Source organism: Halictus rubicundus, unplaced genomic scaffold (genome assembly GCF_050948215.1).
Source record: "Halictus rubicundus isolate RS-2024b unplaced genomic scaffold, iyHalRubi1_principal scaffold0072, whole genome shotgun sequence".
NCBI classification, from domain to species: domain Eukaryota; kingdom Metazoa; phylum Arthropoda; class Insecta; order Hymenoptera; family Halictidae; genus Halictus; species Halictus rubicundus.
The window spans coordinates 805,334-811,061 of record NW_027488613.1 but is presented as its reverse complement, the minus strand read 5'-3'; positions in this window follow the sequence as shown (position 1 = coordinate 811,061).

The following is a 5,728-nucleotide window of genomic DNA, read 5'->3' as shown; positions in this document are numbered from 1 at the left end:
TGTCCTATCCTATCCTTTATCCTATCCTATCCTTTATCCTATCCTTTCCTCTATCCTATCCTATCCTCTATCCTATACTATCCTCTACCTTATCCTATCCTATCCTCTATCCTATCCTATCCGCTATCCTATCCTATCCTCTATCCTATCCTCTACCCTATCCTATCCTCTTTAATATCGTATACTCTATCCTATAATATCATCTATCCTATAATATCATCTATCCTATCCTATCCTCTATCCTATCCTATCCTCTATCCTATCCTATCCTCTATCCTATCCTCTATCCTATCCTATCCTCTATCCTATCCTATCCTCTATCCTATCCTATCCTCTATCCTATCCTCTATCCTATCCTATCCTCTATCCTATCCTATCCTATCCTCTATCCTATCCTATCCTTTATCCTATCCTCTATCCTATACTATCCCCTATCCTATTATATCCTCTATCCTATCCTATCCTCTACCTTATCCTATACTCTACCTTATCCTATACTCTATCCTATCCTCTATCCTATCCTATCCTCTATCCTATCCTATCCTCTATGCTATCCTATCCTCTATCCTATCCTATCCTCTACCCTATCCTATCCTCTATCCTATCCTATCCTCTATCCTATGCTATCCTGTATCCTATCCTATCCTCTATCCTATCCTCTATCCTATCCTATCCTCTATGCTATCCTATCCTCTATCCTATCCTATCCTTTATCCTATCCTATCCTCTATCCTATCCTATCCTCTATCCTATACTATCCTCTACCTTATCCTATCCTCTATCCTATCCAATTACGTATCCGATCCTCTATCCTATCCTATCCTCTATCCTATCCTCTATCCTATCCTCTATCCTATTATATCCTCTATCCTATCCTATCTTCTATCCTATCCTATCCTCTACCGCATCCTATACTCTATCCTTTCCAATTACCTATCCTATCCTCTATCCTATCCTATCCTCTATCCTATCCTATTCTCTATCGTATCCTATCCTCTATCCTATCCTATCCTTTATCCTATCCTATCCTTTATCCTATCCTTTCCTCTATCCTATCCTATCCTCTATCCTATACTATCCTCTACCTTATCCTATCCTATCCTCTATCCTATCCTATCCGCTATCCTATCCTATCCTCTATCCTATCCTTTCCTCAATCCTATTATATCCTCTATCCTATCCTATCCTATCCTCTATCCTATCCTATCCTATCCTTTATCCTATCCTATCCTCTATCCGATCCTCTATCCTATCCTATCCTCTATCATATCCTATCCTCTATCCTATCCTATCCTCTATCCTATCCTATGCTCTATCCTATCCTATCCTCTATCCTATCCTATCCTCTATCCTATCCTATCCTCTTTCCTATCCTATCCTCTATCCTATCATATCCTCTATCCTATTATATCCTCTATCCTATCGTATCCTCTACCTTATCCTATACTCTATCCTATCCAATTACCTATCCTATCCTCTATCCTATCCTATCCTCTATCCTATCTCATCCTCATTCCTACCTCTATCCTATCCTATCATCTATCCTATCCTATCCTCTATCCTATCCTATCCTCTATCCTATCCTATCCTTTATCCTATCCTATCCTCTATCCTATCCTATCCTCTATCCTATACTATCCTCTATCCTATCTCATCCTCATTCCTATCCTCTATCCTATCCTATCCTCTATCCTATCCTATCCTCTATCCTATCCTATCCTCTATCCTATCCTATCCTTTATCCTATCCTCTATCCTATACTATCCCCTATCCTATTATATCCTCTATCCTATCCTATCCTCTACCTTATCCTATACTCTACCTTATCCTATACTCTATCCTATCCTCTATCCTATCCTATCCTCTATCCTATCCTATCCTCTATCCTATCCTATCCTCTATGCTATCCTATCCTCTATCCTATCCTATCCTCTATCCTATCCTATCCTCTATCCTATCCTATCCTCTATCCTACCCTATCCTCTATCCTATCCTATCCTCTATCCTATCCTATCCTCTATCCTATCCTATCCTCTATCCTATCCTATCCTCTATCCTATCCTATCCTCTATGCTATCCTATCCTCTATCCTATCCTATCCTCTATCCTATATTATCCTCTATCCTATCCTATCCTGTATCCTATCCTATCCTGTATCCTATCCTATCATCTATCCTATCCTATCCTCTATCCTATCCTATCCTATCCTTCTTCCTATCCTATCCTCCATCCTATCCTATCCTCTATCCTATCCTATCCTCTATCCTATACTATCCTCTACCTTATCCTATCCTCTATCCTATCCAATTACCTATCCTATCCTCTATCCTATCCTTTCCTCTATCCTATCCTATCCTCTATCCGATCCTATCCTCTATCCGATCCTCTATCCTATCCTATCCTCTCCTATCCTCTATCCTATCCTATCCTCTATCCTATCCTATCTTATCCTCTATCCTATCCTATCCTATCCTCTATGCCATCCTATCCTTTATCCTATCCTATCCTCTATTCTATCCTATTCTCTATCCTATACTATCCTCTATCCTATCTTATCCTCTATCCTATCCTATCCTCTATCCGATCCTCTATCCAATCCTATCCTCTATCCTATCCTATCCTCTATCCTACTCTATCCTCTATCCTACTCTATCCTCTATCCTATGATATCCTCTATCCTATCCTATCCTCTATCCGATCCTCTATCCTATCCTATTCTCTATCCAATCCTCTATCCTATCCTCTATCGTATCCTATCGTATCCTCTATCATATCCTATCCTCTATCCGATCCTCTATCCTATCCTCTATCCTATCCTATCCTCTATCCTACTCTATCCTCTATCCTACTCTATCCTCTATCCTATGATATCCTCTATCCTATCCTATCCTCTATCCGATCCTCTATCCTATCCTATTCTCTATCCAATCCTCTATCCTATCCTCTATCGTATCCTATCGTATCCTCTATCATATCCTATCCTCTATCCGATCCTCTATCCTATCCTCTATCGTATCCTATCCTATTCTCTATCATATCCTATCCTCTATCCTATCCTTCCCTCAATCCTATTATATCCTCTATCCTATCCTCTATCCTATACTATCCTCTACCTTATCCTATCCTCTATTCTATCCTATCCTCTATCCTATACTATCATCTATCCTATCCTATCCTCTATCCTATCCTATCCTCTATCCTATCCTATCCTCTGTCCTATCCTATCCTCTATCCTATCCTATCCTTTATCCTACTCTATCCTCTATCCTACTCTATCCTCTATCCTATGATATCCTCTATCCTATCCTATCCTCTATCCGATCCTCTATCCTATCCTATTCTCTATCCAATCCTCTATCCTATCCTCTATCGTATCCTATCGTATCCTCTATCATATCCTATCCTCTATCCGATCCTCTATCCTATCCTCTATCGTATCCTATCCTATTCTCTATCATATCCTATCCTCTATCCTATCCTTCCCTCAATCCTATTATATCCTCTATCCTATCCTCTATCCTATACTATCCTCTACCTTATCCTATCCTCTATTCTATCCTATCCTCTATCCTATACTATCATCTATCCTATCCTATCCTCTATCCTATCCTATCCTCTATCCGATCCTATCCTCTATCCTATCCTATCCTCTATCCTATCCTATCCTCTATCCTATCCTATCCTCTGTCCTATCCTATCCTCTATCCTATACTATCCTCTACCTTATCCTATCCTCTATTCTATCCTATCCTCTATCCTATCCTATCCTCTATCCTATCCTCTACCCTATCCTATCCTCTATCCTATCCTATCCTCTATCCTATCCTCTATCCTATCCTATCCTTTATCCTATCCTCTATCCTATACTATCCCCTATCCTATTATATCCTCTATCCTATCCTATCCTCTACCTTATCCTATCCTCTATCCTATCCTATCCTCTATCCTATCCTCTATCCTATCCTATCCTCTATCCTATCTCATCCTCATTCCTATCCTCTATCCTATCCTATCCTCTATCCTATCCTATCCTCTATCCTATCCTATCCTCTATCCTATCCTATCCTCTATCCTATCCTATCCTCTATCCTATCCTATCCTCTATCCTATCCTATCCTCTATCCTATCCTATCCTCTATCCTACCCTATCCTCTATCCTATCCTATCCTCTATCCTATCCTATCCTCTATCCTATCCTATCCTCTATCCTATCCTATCCTCTATCCTATCCTATCCTCTATCCTATCCTATCCTCTATCCTATCCTATCCTCTATCCTATCCTATCCTCTATCCTATATTATCCTCTATCCTATAATATCCTGTATCCTATCCTATCCTGTATCCTATCTTATCCTCTATCCTATCCTATCCTCTATCCTATCCTATCCTATCCTTTTTCCTATCCTATCCCCCATCCTATCCTATCCTCTATCCTATCCTATCCTCTATCCTATCCTATCCTCTATCCTATCCTATCCTCTGTCCTATCCTATCCTCTATCCTATCCTATCCTTTATCCTATCCTATCCTCTATCCTATCCTATCCTCTATCCTATACTATCCTCTACCTTATCCTATCCTCTATTCTATCCTATCCTCTATCCTATACTATCATCTATCCTATCCTATCCTCTATCCTATCCTATCCTCTATCCGATCCTCTATCCAATCCTATCCTTTATCCTATCCTATCCTCTATCCGATCCTCTATCCAATCCTATCCTCTATCCTATCCTATCCTCTATCCTATACTATCCTCTACCTTATCCTATCCTCTATTCTATCCTATCCTCTATCCTATACTATCATCTATCCTATCCTATCCTCTATCCTATCCTATCCTCTATCCGATCCTCTATCCAATCCTATCCTTTATCCTATCCTATCCTCTATCCGACTCTATCCTCTATCCTATCCTATCCTCTATCCGATCCTCTATCCTATCCTATCCTCTATCATATCCTATCCTCTATCCTATCCTATCCTCTATCCTATCCTATCTTCTATCCTATTATATCCTATATCCTATCCTATCCTCTACCTTATCCTATACTCTATCCTATCCAATTACCTATCCTATCCTCTATCCTATCCTACCCTCTATCCTATCCTATCCTCTATCCTATCCTATCCTCTATCCTATCCTCTATACTATCCTATCCTCTATCCTATCCTATCCTCTATCCAATCCTATCCTTTATCCTATCCTATCCTCTATCCGACTCTATCCTCTATCCTATCCTATCCTCTATCCTATCCTCTATCCGATCCTCTATCCTATCCTATCCTCTATCCTATCCTCTATCCTATCCTCTATCCTATCCTATCCTCTATCCTATCCTGTCTTATCCTCTATCCTATCCTATCCTATCCTCTATGCTATCTGTTGAATGTTGGATCTTATTGGATGATTAGGTGGTGTGCAGGAAGAGATCTAACACTGTATTTAAATGTTGTAATGTGGAGTATAATAATGAATAATGTAGTGAATATATAAAGGTTACATTTGTCGAACACCTCGTGTTTACTTGAGAGAGCGCCGAAATCCAACTAACACGCATCTACGTATCGCACGCCGCGCAGGCACCGTTCAGTGGCGCTCAACTCGTACAGTGGTTCTCACACCGCTCATTGGAACTAAATTTACTCGCTTCCCAACACGCCTCCTTAAATTTAGTTTTTTTTATTTAACAAATCTTTAATTCTTCTCTGAACTTTTCAAACTTA